Source organism: Mustela putorius, unplaced genomic scaffold, assembly GCF_011764305.1.
Source record: "Mustela putorius furo isolate JIRA1106 unplaced genomic scaffold, ASM1176430v1.1 tig00000163_pilon_pilon_pilon, whole genome shotgun sequence".
Taxonomy (NCBI): domain Eukaryota; kingdom Metazoa; phylum Chordata; class Mammalia; order Carnivora; family Mustelidae; genus Mustela; species Mustela putorius.
In genome coordinates, this window is record NW_025421299.1 from 965,352 (window position 1) to 980,058 (window position 14,707).

The 14,707-nt window shown below is 39.5% G+C and overlaps 1 long non-coding RNA gene across 1 annotated transcript in view; it reads right to left on the minus strand.

Moving 5' to 3' along the window:
* The window catches only part of LOC101693520, a 35,132-nt gene extending 20,773 nt beyond the window's left edge, over positions 1-14,359 (minus strand). The window contains exons 1-3 of the long non-coding RNA XR_001182111.2: positions 14,150-14,359; positions 4,242-4,971; positions 3,086-3,245 (exon numbers count right to left, since the gene is read on the minus strand). This is a non-coding gene — a long non-coding RNA (uncharacterized LOC101693520). The remainder of the gene's footprint in view (positions 1-3,085; positions 3,246-4,241; positions 4,972-14,149) is intronic.
* Between the last annotated feature and the right edge of the window lie 348 nt (positions 14,360-14,707).

Sequence of the window (14,707 nt, forward strand, 5' to 3'; positions counted from 1 at the left end):
ATAGCATTATTATCTCTCTGCTATCTGATTTATACTGTCACTAATCTGTACAAGCTGGACTTCACCAATTAATAAATGACTATCAGCAATTCAAAACAATTAAAATGGTCAGATAAAATATCATAGTATGGTTTAACTGTATTAAAAATTAATACTGAGATGGCTTATATTTTCTAAAATGTCAGTAGTCATGGGCTAACTATCCTAGTTAGGACTTTCGTTTCTCATTTTTATCTCTATGTATTTTTCATGTTGAATTGTCCTGTCCTTTACATAATTATTGTGATAGTAGATAGTAGATTGTTTTCAAGTCTTCGCTTAGCAACAACAGCTTTATATTAGTCCCTAAATGGCTTTAGGGTATGGTTGGTCCCTGGCAACCCTAGTCTAAACTCACTGCTTTCCAATGGAGCTGCCCCTTGCTGCTGGGGTGTCTGTTATAGGAGTGGAGTGGAGATGCGGCAAACTAGTAAAGGTGTCACCAAAGCCAAAAGGGATTCAGTAGCTGGGCTCTCTCCTGGCCAAGTTTCAGTTCCCAAATAGTCTATTTCACTGATAATCATGGCCTCTGGCCCAGAGGATCTTTAGGGTGGAAAGATAAAATTCGGGGTTTATACTTCTGAGCTTCAGTTTCTATCTCAGCCTGCGGACTGCCCTCCATTTAGAATTAAATTAACTTAAAAAGAGAGTGCAAGTACTTTGTTTGAAAAATCTGTTCAGTTTGCCTGGTGATCTAATTTTCAGCCCAGATATGATTTGGCCTCCCTGTTGGATAGTGTCTGCTTTTCATTTGCTGGGTGTTGTTCACAAGGTCCCAGGACATCGCAGGCAGCTGCCAACAGAGCAGCAGACCTTGGAAGGCCAGCCCCCATGCATATTTCTTAACTTCAGAGTCATAAGACTGGCCTCTAGCTCTGCTGCGATCACCCTGGCTTCAAGAAGGAAGGCATGCTTTCTGTTCCGCAAAGCATCTTGTATTATTTTTTAAACATTTTTCTTTTGATACATACCCAAGCACCACACATTTTTCCCCCTTAATTTTTAAACCCACGTACACTTCCAGGGAAATTGAATCCATATGTTTCTGATTCATTTACACACAACTCATCAAAATATTGTTTTAAAAGAGCGAAACTCAAATCCCACAGGGCCTGAGCGGGGTTTCAGACTTGGCTGAAGGCTCTCCCTTCTCTGGTCATGGCTGGATGTGAGCAAACCCAGCTCCAGTGGAACAGGAACCCTCACACTTCCCAGAGTCTGCACTGAATAGCACCTTTCTTTGAGGTTCAGATAGAACATGGAGGCTCCTTCTCCCGAGCCAGCTTTCACTTGCGCAGTTGCTATGGCCCCTGCTTGCCTTAGCCCAGACCGTGGGGGAGCAAACTCATGGGAAAAGTCACTCTCTACATCATTCTAGCCAAATTGGAATGATCAGAAATCTTCCAGGGAGCCTACTGATGTATATTTTCCTGCCTGATTGTAGACTCATAACATCATGGAGCTGTCAGGGACCCTTCAGAAATCATTCTGCTACCTTCACATAAGCCTCACAAAACTCCTCATCAAACAGTAAAGCTATCCTAATTACAGTCGCCAGTCCTGTTGGATAGTAGAGGTTGGTTCTTATTTCCTTTTAGGTAATTCTGACCAAAGCTCCACAACTCTCAGTCAGTAATTCTGTTAAATTCAGATATATATCCAAGGTCTGTATGCTTGCCCTCAACTAAATTCTTGAGGTTCCACTAGTTCTCAGATAATGAACTGTGAAATTGTCCTATTGTGCCATTTGGTAACTGTCGAAGCAAGCATGGAGACTGGCAGGACAGCCAGCCCTGAGAAGCTTTGTCTGTGGTTCAGAACTCTTCTCTTATGCCTGACTTAATCGGGAAGCTCAGTCGGAATGGTTGAAAGAGCTGTCAACATCTGGACAGCTCTGCCCTGAAGATTCCCAAGGCAATCACGGCATGAAAAAACAGCGTCTGGGGGTCCATTCTTCCATTGCCGATACAGAGAATAGGAACACTGACGTTGCAGGCACCACCGAAAGGTTAGCGAGGGGGCTGAGATGCACTGGTGAGCGGGAGCTGGGAGCCTCCCACAGGGTTCAGGACTCCCAAAGGCAGCACATTTGCTCATTGGCAAGGGGGCTTCCAGAACTCAGGGCATGTCTCACTGCTATCCTGAAAGAACGGGTGAACCTTTCAATATATTTTTTTGATTAATGTCAATTAATGTAACTGCTCTGAAATAGTGGGGCCTCATTAGTATCAAAAAGTTCTGTGAGTTGGCATTAAAATGGCATCAGGCATTCAGTTAAATTCCTGCTTTCCTCAGGGGCCGCCAGCTTGCTCAATTTGCCTGGGGCTTTTGACTCGACAGCCTCTTCCTACATTAAACAAGTGAATCTGGGCACTCTGGTGGGTTCGCAAATCCTGACAGATGTTTCTTTACAAAAACATGCAGGCCCAACATCCCCTGAAAACCTGAAATGGATGAGGGTCTTCTTCTTTTTTCAAACTTTCTCCACATCGCTTATTTATTCATTTTACTCAAATCCACATGAAAGAGTCTGCTGAGCCCAGCTCCAATATACCATTTTGCATTATAACATAGATGTGTCGGAGCATTTAAAGATGTGTTTATTCTTATTTTTATTTGTCTCTCAGTTACTCAAGTGTTAGAACTGTTTAGTGGCCATGGACTATTCCTCTGGGTGATTCTTTCCTGGCATCATGTTATGATCTAAATTTATTATGATCGGGTTGGTTGGTGTAGCTAAAAATAAAAAAGGACAATGGGGCGTATCACCACGGCACACTTTGTATAGGCTTTAGAAGGCAGCTTTTAAAATCAGCTGAATCACTTAGCAACTGTATTGGAAATGAAACACATCCACTTCTAAGTATCCAGAACGTGGGTAGGGTACGTGATTTTCACAAAATCTTGCTATAATCAGGGTGTAGTTAGGCATGAGATTTGTGGCTCAACTTTTTTTTTTTTTTAAAGAGTACTATTAATAAAAATACCAGCAGCTACTGCCTTTGGTGCCAAGACATGTGTCAGTCTAGCACATCCCTGACATTACCTGATAAGATCACAGCAAGCAGTTGAAGAGAGCAGTCTATAACATCCATTAGACAGATGAGGACACTGAGGCCCACAGGAGTTGGCTCGTTTATCCAAGACAACACGGCTAGTAAACGGAAGAAGAGGGACTCAGATCCAAGCCAATCTGATTCCAAAGCCTATAAGGAAATGAAAAAAAAAAAAAACATGAAATCAGACAAAATCAAGTAAAATGGCCTTGGAAGTCATAGGCAGTACTATCAACTATACTTTATTTTAAAACATTTCATAAGAGAAGAGTACTTTTGCAAATGTTAGGTATTCTGCCTGTTAGATGGCTGTCGCACTGTAGAACAAGGATGGAATGCAGAAACCAGCCCCTCTGTGATCTTCTCCCTGCTGTCCAAGCAGTACCCCCTCCATCTCCCCTCTGCAGAGGACCACCCCCTTCCCTTCTACAGGATCCTCACTCAGCTCTATCTTTCTTCCGTGGTCTTTCTCCCCAGCCAGACAGTACTGCCCTCTGGGGAAGGGACGGAGTGCTCTGGTATTCCCCGCACCTGGCACAGGGCTTGGCATGGAGTGTAGCCATTCAGCAGGTGGGTAGTGAATGGGGATATTGAAGAAACTGAGCAGCCACCCCTGAAGCCAGAAGGCCATAGGGAAGAAAGAACAGGACTGTAACCTGAGCCAACTTCTGTTCGGAACAAAACCATCTTTAGGTAAGATCTGACAGAGGCTAGTTGGTCTAGTTGGTGCCTTTTGCCTTAGAGATCTAGTTAGAGGTCTAGTTGGTGCCATTTGCCTTTATTTTATTATCAGACAGAATTTTCCATCATCTTCCTACCTAGATGCCAAATTACCTATAAACCAGGTGTGGCTTTTATGGAGAAACTTCTGGCTAACCTTTGGGCTGTGCGGAGGCTTAAGAAAATCGTCAAAGCTTATTAAGAACTTATTTATTTAGACAAAAGAGATCAAAACCCTTCTAGGCCATGCTTTGTTCAAACTGCAAGCTGTTGGCTGGTCCCAGCACGGTCCTTTGGTACAATCCAACTGACACCCCTCTCCTTTCAGAACACAGAACATGACACAGGCGGACAAGCAAACATAATTAAACACTGGCCCAGATAGGGTTTTTCTTAATTAGTTGTGAGTTTCTATAATGAAAATACCTGGAGATTTATCTGACTTCAAAGTCCCATTAAAGCTGTGCTGCTTTTGTTGCTTTGAAAATTTGGGAGTTGAGGACTCCTCGCCTCGTGCCTCTTAATGATGATAATTATATGATATGCTTAAAAGTGCTTTTGATCTTGGCCTCTCAAAGCACTCAAGTGAGGCATCAATTCCCTCAACCCCACTCGGAGGCAGGCCTTCCTTGTTTACGGACAATGCGCGCTGACACGGATGTCACAGGCGTCGCTGCTTCGGAGGGAGGCTGCCGGCCGCTTTAGCGAGAAGGCACAGGGATACTTCGCAGTCGCCGGCCGAAATATCAGTCCGCGGGCATGATGGCAAAACCTCACACATGTAGCATGTCTTATGTAGCTTCTGATCGCATTTAAACAAAACAAAAAATTCATAGAGGAACCAAGTAATACAACACCGACTGAACCTATGACAAGGTTAATAGAATTTCTCACTCTGTCTTTTCCTTTCTCCGGGAGTTTCTCAGAAGGCAGGGCACCAACCAGGTGACAGGTGTGCGGCGTAAATCTCATCTCGGGCTACAAGGAGCGAGTCCCCACCTTTCCTACAGTTCCCCAATCTTGCTAATGAAACAATTGGTGGAGTACAGCCATTCCTTCATGCATCCGTAACTGATTTTGTTGACTTTGTATCTCGCTAGCATGTTAGCTTCTGCTGTCCTCATTCACAGAGCAGGCCTCAGACAGACATTAATACCTATTATGGAAAAATGAATTACAAGTTAGGCAATTAAAGCTGGATTTTGGCACCCACCTTTTCAAGGAAATATATTATGAGCAAGTTGAAGTTGAGTGAGTGTCCCTTGTACATGATATAATTTGTACATTTTTTTTTTAACCTAGAGTGATTAAATAAATCTTTGATTTGAGCAGATGGCTCAGGAGCCTAGTTTGGGGGACTTCTCAAGATCCATACAGAGGAGAACTTGATGGAGGGGAATAAAACATGAAGACCATCCTTGCTTGTTCATCAGCAGGTCCTAGAGTACCATGCCTTCACCTTATTCCTGCCTCTGAGAGGAAGATGACCGGGGATCCAGTGACATCAGAGATGAGTGTTATAAACACATATAACCGGGAACTTCTGGCACATTGGAAGAGAGACTTATTGTCAGCAAAGCATCCCTATTTTTACATATCCAGATCCACGGAGAGGCTGCAAAATCCAAGAAAATCCAGAGCAAAATAAATAAAACACAACAGAACAAACCTAGAACTTATTTAAAGATTGTTAAATTAGACCAAGAGTAGCAATGTTATTGTAATTACCTTGAACATCCTATAAAATACAATGTACATTTTTAAAAAAATCTCAAAGACCTTGGTATATTATTTTCTTTGTGGTGAGGGGTTTTGTAAAGTTAAGAAAAAGGAACAACTGATGTGTATTGTATTCTTTTCCTATGTGCCAGAATTGTTCTAAGTTCTTCCGGTGTAATCTTCCCATCAGCCCTACAATGTGGGTTTTGTTTTCTCATTTAGAGATGCAGAAACCGGGATTCAGGAAGGTTAACTAACTTGCTAGAGGACAGTGTTAATAAAAGAGCCAGGATTATTACTCAAAGCTGTCTGACTCGAAAGCTCACGTTCTTATCCAGGAGATTATTCTGCCTGGAGGATGCAATTTGAGCTGGAAGACAAGGGAGCTGGAACCAATAATGCTAGCACAAGAAAAATCCATCTCATCATCTCATATATTGTTCCTTCTATGGAGCGGTAAGTGTGCGTGCGCGCATGCGCATACACACACACACACACACACACACACACACACACAAGAGAGAGAAAGACATAGGTCCCATCATTACATTTTCTAAGTCTGGGAAAACTGTACAGATTAGCCTAAGGTTTTAAAGTTATCACAGTGGGTGTTAAATGAGTACTCAAAATATAACCAATAATCAAGCATTAGACACAATAATACATTTTTTTCTTTTTTCTTTTTTGGTCATTCTGGTCTTTCAGAAAGCAAAACCCTGTGTTGGATAAGACTATTCAAGTTTTGGAAATGAGGCAAAGGCAGGTAGTTGCAATGTTGCATTGGAGTACTGCGTACCAGGTCCTCTTCGGGGGGAAATCTTTGCTTTATCTTCTCTTTACTCTTGGTTAGAGCCCCGACTCTATGAAAGTATAAGTCAACTTTGAGATTCTCATTCAAGAGACACAGAGATGATCCTGTGCACAGAGTAGATAACCATAACCCTAAAGCTTAGGACTGCGTTGTCCTGAAGGACATTGGCCAGATTTGTCTTTATTTTATTTTTTTAATATTTTATTCATTTATTTGACAGAGAAGTAGGCAGAGAGAGAGAGAGAGAGGAGGAAGCAGGCCCCCTGCTGATCAGAGAGCCTGATGTGGGCTCAATCCCAGGATCCTGGGATCATGATCTGAGCAGAAGGAAGAGACTTTAACCCACTGAGCCACCCAGGGGCCCCTAGGTTTGTCTTTAACTGAGAAAACCCACCTTAACACTCCTTAGCTGAGTGATGAAATGAAACTCCGGTCCTCAAATTTGCCTTTCAGCCAGGCTTACCTCTCCCTGATGTTTCCCTCATTAGTAAGGTAAGTGAACTTTTGATGTATGCTAACGTTTTATTTGTATAAGAGTCATGCACTTTTACTTGTTCGAAAATTAAACTCTGGCATCTGAGAAAGCTGAGTAGGTGAGCGAGATACATCTGAAATGTGATTTTATTTCTTTTAAAGATTTTATTTATTTATTTGTTTGTTTATTTGACAGGGGTGGGGTGGGGCACAAGCAGGGGGAGTAGCAGGCAGAGGGAGAGGGAGAAGCAGGCTCCCTGCCAAGCAGGGAGCCCGATGTGGGCCTCCATCCCAGGACCCCAAGATCGTGACCTGTCCTGAAAGCAGATGCTTAGCAGACTGAGTCCCCTAGGCACCCCTGAAATGAGATTTTAACAACAGGTCCAGTACAGAAGAACTCCAGATAAATAAAACACAAGAGACCAGGTACATCAGAAACACCTTAAGCCTATGTAGCTGAGACTTCAACACTAGACAAGCTTCCTCTCTGCTCAGGCCGGGCCTAGCCTCTTTGATGGAGAGAGCTGCCAGGGGCAGTATTGCCCAAAGTGCCCCAATTGAAGAAGACAATCCAATCTTTTCTCAGGCACGGGAAAGCAGAACAGTGCACACTTCTGGCATCTCTTATCCTCTAAGACTGAATAGATCAGAGTCAGGCTGATATGCTCCATGCATGCCAACAGAGAGGGATAAAACGCTCGAAGTTGTTTCAGGATGTCAAAGGTCAAATTATTCTGGCAGTTATCTGCGATGATCTAAGTGATATGTTTTAGAGAAGTGTTTCTCAAGTATAATATACGGCCCCGCTGGAGAGAGCAATTACCCTCCTAATGGACCACAGACTCATCCGAAATGTAAGACATTTTTTGAGTGTCAATGAAACACGGTTCTTTAGAGTTCCTCTTTTATATGTGGCCAAGCCTACTTGATAGCAACCTATCAAGTTTTTATATTAAGAACAAAATTAAGACTCACCAGAGTTTACTGAGGATTCCAAAGTAGACTACAGGCTGCGCTCACTTGGCAATATGGCAGCTCTGGGAGAGGAAGGACTTTGTTTGTTCCCTGCTGTATCCCAGGGTAGCCAGAGGGATGCTCCGCGCACCTAGCATGTGGATGATAATGAGGATGGACTGAACTATTCGAAGAGATGGTGGCTCCTCCTTCACATGGGCTTAGGCCTCAAGTTTTATTTCCCACCATCTTGGGGAAAGGATACATTGTTATTAGAACATCCACAGTTTGTTGTGATTTTCAGTTGCGGCGGAACTTGCTTTAGAATTATAAATTACTGCTAGATTGGCTTCATTGTTACTAATTTTGGTATGAGGTGGGTTGTTTGGCTAACCCTAAATGTGTAGCTCTGCACATTTGCATCAACATTATTTTGGTCTATAATTTTCCAATAACTAGATTTTAAGGCATGCCTGCAGTGAGTTCAATAATGAATCATCTATATGTCTAAAGATAAGAGAGACACATACAGGCATCATTTGCCAAACTGTGTTGCCTTCACTAGTTATGTGCTGTCTCTCCATTTGCTCTATTTAAATAAAATGCACTACCAAATGTAACAGAAGTACTAGATTATTTTTAACTTTGTTTCATTGTTTTATAATAGAAAACTGTAGTAAGTTTATAATTAGTTTCTGAATATTTCTCATCATCTTTAATCAGTCAGTGGGTTCCTATACATTGAAAGTTAGGAAACAGGTGGGAAAGGATGGTGTCTGTCCTACTAAATGGTCTCTGATGTCTCCTGGCCCACCAAACTGTGTTCACCAAAAACGGAGAATCACAATTTCAGAGCCCAGTGCCTTTGTATGTAGACACTATCCAAAAACACTGTCTAAAAAGGTACCAAAGAACCTCAAAGTCTTTAGAGAATCCCTCTGAGCTCACCTCCTCCCTAAATCGATCCTCCTTTTATTAGTTTCCTCAGGCTGCTGTAACAAATCCTCACAGACAAGCTTGCTTAAAACATCAGAAATTAATTTCTTAGAGTTCTGGCCAAAAGTTGGAAATCAAGGTGTTGGCAGAACTGGCTCCTCCATGCCCTTCTCCGAGCTTCTGATGGCTGCTGGCCGACCTCAGTGCTCCTCAGCTTGTAGACACATGACTCCAGTGTCTGCCTCTGTATTCATATGGTGTTCTTGCCTGTACATCTGTGTCTCTGTGTCCAAATTTTTCTCTTCTTATAAGGATACAATTCATTGATATTCTTTTTTAAATTATTTTTTTAAGATTTATTTATTTTTGAGAGAAAGAGAGGGAGAGAGCTTGAGCAGGTGGAGGAACAAAGGGAGAGGGACCCCTTGTTGAGCATGGAGTCCTACACTAGGCCCCACATGGGCCTTGAGGTTGGGCTCCAGCCCAGGACCCTACGATCTTGACCTGAGCTGAAATTGACAATAGGCTGCTTGACCAACTGAACCACACGTGTGCCCCTCATTGATATTCTTTCAGATGACCCTGGTCATTGCATTAAGGCAAGCTCTAATCTAACATGATTTCATCTTGATTATGTCTGCAAAAACCTTATTTTCGAAAAGGGTCCCATTTACAAGTAGTGGGGATTAGGACTTGAAAGTATCTTTCTGGGGGACACAGTTCAACCCACAGCATTCTTATTTGATCCCCCCCCCCCATGATTATTATCTTGGCTCTATGTCTTATCTTCCTCTCCTTAATTAATCTTACCCTTTGGTACTTGAAGGCTACTTGGAACCTTCTGGCTTGACCGCCTCCAACACCCTGCAGTCCACACACCCAAGATAGAACTATGCTTGCATAAAGTAGGCCCTTGATGAATGTCTGTGGCATGACTTCCTGGTTCCTAAAATCTCCAAATGTTAATTCTCTTATTTGAAAGAATCAATACTCCAGAATGTCCCCCAGATTATCACTAATCACAGAAATGGTCAGGATTTAAAATATATTTTATTCTTTTTCACTGAAAACAACCATTTTCTAATGGCCACTGGAGAAGATAAAGCACGTGTTGTTGGTCCACTAATATACTTCTCTGAGGCTGGATGCCTCCTAAGTTCCCTAAGGCAGACTTAATGACCTAGTCATATGGCATACCTCACTGCATCTTTTTGTTTAATCATGTTTCAGACAAACTCAGTTAAAGCACATACACTGCTTTTTAAAGAGTGACTTGAGGGGTGCCTGGGTGGCTCAGTCAGTAATCCCAGGGTTCCAGGATTGAGTCCTGCATTGAGCTCCTTGCTCAGCAGGGAGCCTGCTTCTCTCTCTGCCTCTGCCTGCCACTCTGCCTACTTGTGCTCTCTCTCTGATAAAAAATAAATAAAATCTTAAAAAAAAAAGTGACTTGAAGAGAATTTTTATTTCTTATGCAAACTGGTATTTTTTAAAGGATGTCTAAGTTAATCTAAATAAATCTGTTCAGAAGGCAGAGAGTGACTGTACAGCAGAGATTGGACTCTGTAGCTAACTGCTTTCCCTGTGATGGTCAACGTGCATAGAACCTGGATGTCCTTCTTGCAGAAAGCACTGGGATTCTTCCCCAGGTCTTGTAGAGTCACGGTTAGAGTGTGACCTCAGCAAGAAAGCTTATCAAGTGCATACCATTACCTTAGGATTTGCCCTTTATAAAGCAATTATCTGCTAATAATGGTCGGCACAATAGTTTTAGAGGTATTTTAGGAAAAGAAATCATGTCTTATTTAACTTTGTATTATTGGTAGGGTGGTGTGTGAGTCAATTAATAAATGTGGAAGTAAGTGGGTGCCTGGGTGGTTCAGATGTTAAGCATCTGCCTTCAACTCAGATCATGATCCCAGGGTCCTGGGATCCAGCGCCATGTCGGGCTCCCTGCTCAGAGGGAGGCCTGTTTCTCCCTCTCCCCTTCCCCCTGATTGTGTTCTCTCTCTTGTTGTTTCTCTCTCTCTGTCAAATAATAACATATTAAAAAAAAATGGGAAAGTGAAGTTCAATTAGATGAAACAGAGCAAGGCATCATCCGGAGGCGAAGTGGCCCTCCAGATGTTATTTTGTCTTAAGAAGACAAGATCAAAAAATAATGATTAAAGAAGAGGTTTAAGGTAAAGCCATGAAAAAAAGTGCACTAGATAAATACGAGGTAAAAGAAAGTTGAGTACAGTTCAATACCAGAAACATAGATTTAGTAGAAGCAGTAGTCACATTGCATTTAATTAAGATAGGTTATTAGAATAACACAATTATAAGCTTTATGTAATAAACAAGTACAAAGTCGGAAATTCACATTTAGTGGGTATTCAAGCATATGTGGAATATTTCCAAAAAATTACCATATAGTAGTCTAAAATGTAAATTTTAACAAATACCCAAGAATCAGAATAATTAAGATCATGTTTTGTTTTTTTTTCACTAGAATGAAATTTTACTAGAAATTAAAAATAAGAAATAAAAATACATCCAAAAGAAGGCCGTACATTTGGAAACTAAAAAACACACTTCTAAATAATTCATGGATTAAAGAAGAAATCATTATAGAAATAAAGTATTTAGAAGGAAAATAATAAAACTACTAACATCAAGACTTGTAGGATGAAGCTAAATTAATGGTTGAGGGTTTTTTATAGTTTTAAATGTCTGCTGAAGGAAATCAGAAAAATTGATAATTACAAGCTAAGCTTTCAACTCAAGAAATTAGAAAAAGGGTGTCACAGTCACTCCAAAGAAAATAGAAAGAAAGAAATATAAATGAGCATACATTAAAGAAATTAAAAAAATTTAAAATAGAAAAGATTGACAAAAGCAAAAACTGATTTCTTTGAAAAGACTAATAACAGTAAGAAACTTCCAGTAAAATCAATCAAGGAAGTAAGTAGAAAATAGCAGAAAAGTAGAAAACAGTAATGTTAGAAATTTAAAATTGAAAAGTAAATGAAATAGAAATGAAAAACACAAAAGAATCGTATTCACAATTTATGCCAAGAAATTTGAAATCAATAAAACAATTTCATAAAAATTGTAACAATTGCCAAAGTGAACTCAGGAAATACTGGAAAATGTGAATACACTAGGGAGTTTATACCAATAATCAAAAACCTACCATGAAAGAAATACCAGAGGCAGATGACTTTACAGGTGAGTTTTCTTCAAAAGAATAAATAGCTTATATCTTGTACAAGGTGTTTCTGTAAACAAAAAAGCTGGGAACTCTTTTTATGATGTTTGTATAGCCTTGATACCAAATCCAGACGATACGAGGAAGGAAATTTATAAACTAACCTCATTTACCATGATAAAGGCAATAACCTGTATTCAAATAGAATATTTAATATGATATGAACACTTTATGTGTATTGTGTTATTAATACTAGCAAAAACCTTAGGAAGGGGATAGTGGGTGCTATTTTTGACTCTGATTCCCCGCTGGGAAAACTGAAGCATACATTGTCAGAACTTGGCTTTTAATGCCAAAATCATAATTTAAGGGAATCAAATCAAGATGTGTGTGTGTGTGTGTGTGTGTATCTATATTATAGATACACACACACACATATAGATATATACATATCTATCTACATATAATATATAATATTATATCAAATTATTAACATAATATTTATTTATTATATATTTATAATATAAATATATAATGATTTATATATTTATAATATAATCATTACATATATTATATGTATATATTAGATATATACATATAATACATATATAGATCTATATCTATATATGTGTGTATCTATAATATAGATATCTATATTATAGATATATAATATAGATATATAATATAGATATTATAATATATAATATATATAATATAGATATATGATATAGATATTATAATATATAATATAGATATATAATATAGATATTACAGATATCTATATTATAGATTCACACACACATATATAGTCTACAACATGTAGTGACTAAAGATGGAAAAACAACCACATTCATGTTGAAAATGAAATATGACACCTGTTAGTATCATTAGTGTATGCATCAACACTGTACTAGAACTTTTTTCCAACATGATAAAATAAGGAAGAGGAATGAAATATACAAGAACTAGAATATAAGAAATAAAATGTTCACACATGATATGATGGCCTACACAGAAAAACTAAGAGGATCTACAAACTATTAAAACAGGTAAGAGTCCCACAATGATGCCAGATATATAAACTATAAATAAAAATCAATGTGTGCCCCATAACCATGCATACTAGATCAGAAAACATTATTAAAAAAAGAAAAACATAGCTATTAAAAATCATGATTGTAAAGAATATTTAAATGACATAGGGCAGTGGAAAGATAATCATGATGTCATGTTGAGTGAAAAGAAGTCATACAAAATTATATTTATCCCTACATCATTATTTTTATCCCTACATATATTTATCCCTACATCATTATTTTCTTTACAATTTATAAAATCCAATCTTGCACAAGTTTTGGTTGTGATTCCCTGATATATGGAAATGAAGTCCAGTAACATGTCAAATGAATCACGGGATTTGGAATGATATTTTTTCTTCCATTTTCCTGTGTCTTTCAAGTGTTTGTAACAAGCTATATTTTGAAAATGAATAAAAACCTATGAAAAAGTCTTAATTGAACATGCTGAATAGAACCTGAAAAGAAGTCTTGGACAAATGCTTTTGGTGAAGATGGTAATCATTCTTGAAGGGAAAGAAGACCTAATTGCCCTTATAAAAGCTACAATTCCAGTGTCAAATCAAAGCCATGACCTTGGGGAAAGGAGATTCATTGGTACCCTAATACCTCAAAACCATTCATTCCCCAACACTTTCTAATATCTGCTAAATGATTCCGAGCCCTGGCCAAACACTACATTGGAAAGAGAAGGAAATGGATCTAATAATCAAGGCAATTGATAGATCTGTTTTTGGTTGCAATTTAAATTAAGCGTGGGATAGAGCAACAGCCTGAAATCTACACAGAGCTTTCCTTTTGTCAATCAAAGCTACGAGTCTTCTAATGGTGGTGTGATTCTCTGGTAGGTACCAGGTCACAAAAATAAATTTATCAAAAACTACTTTTAAATATTTTAAAATATTGGGGTACCTAGGTGGTTTACTTCGTTAACCCCTGCCTTCAGCTCAGGTCATGATCCCAGAGTCCTGGGATCAAGTCCTGCATCAGGCTCCCAGCTCCATGGGGAGTCTGCTTCTCCCACTGACCTTCTCCCCTCTCATGCTCTCTCTCACTCTCTTTCTATCTCAAATAAATAAATAATCTTAAAAAATTTTTTTAAATATTTTAAAACATTAAATAAATCACAACCTTATAGGAACTCCAGCTCAGTCTTTTTTCCTGGAGATTTTACCTAAGGTCCTCTTGCATTGCTGATGTCAGCATGTGGGGCTGCAGTTCTTGAGGTAGATCTGTGGGGCCCTCAGTTTAAAATGTGCCGGGGCTGGGATGGTGGAAGCCTTTCATGGCAGTAGGATGCAGTGGACAGGAGACCTTGCTTCAGAATACTTTGAGTCTTGTTCTGGCACTTTCCAGCTATGTGACTCTGGGCAAGGCACTTCGGTTTCTGAGCCTCAGTTATCTTGTAAAATGGAAATAATGAGAACACTTATGTTGCAGAATTGTGAACATTTGACTAAAGAACAGGAAGAACTTAGTGTGCTCTTATTAAGTTAACTATTGTTTCATAAGCTAAATACAAATTTCCAACCTTTGTCTGATAATCTGTTGTCATAGATAGGTCAGTTGATTTAAAAAAAAAAAAGTCTGCCAGTTTAGCACCTGGGTGGCTTAGTTGGTTGAGCTGCCGACTCTTGATTTCGGCTCAGGACATGATCTCAGGGTCCTGGGATTGGGCTCCAGGCTCAGTGGGTTCTGCTTGAGGATTTTCTCTCTCCCCACCTCCCCATAT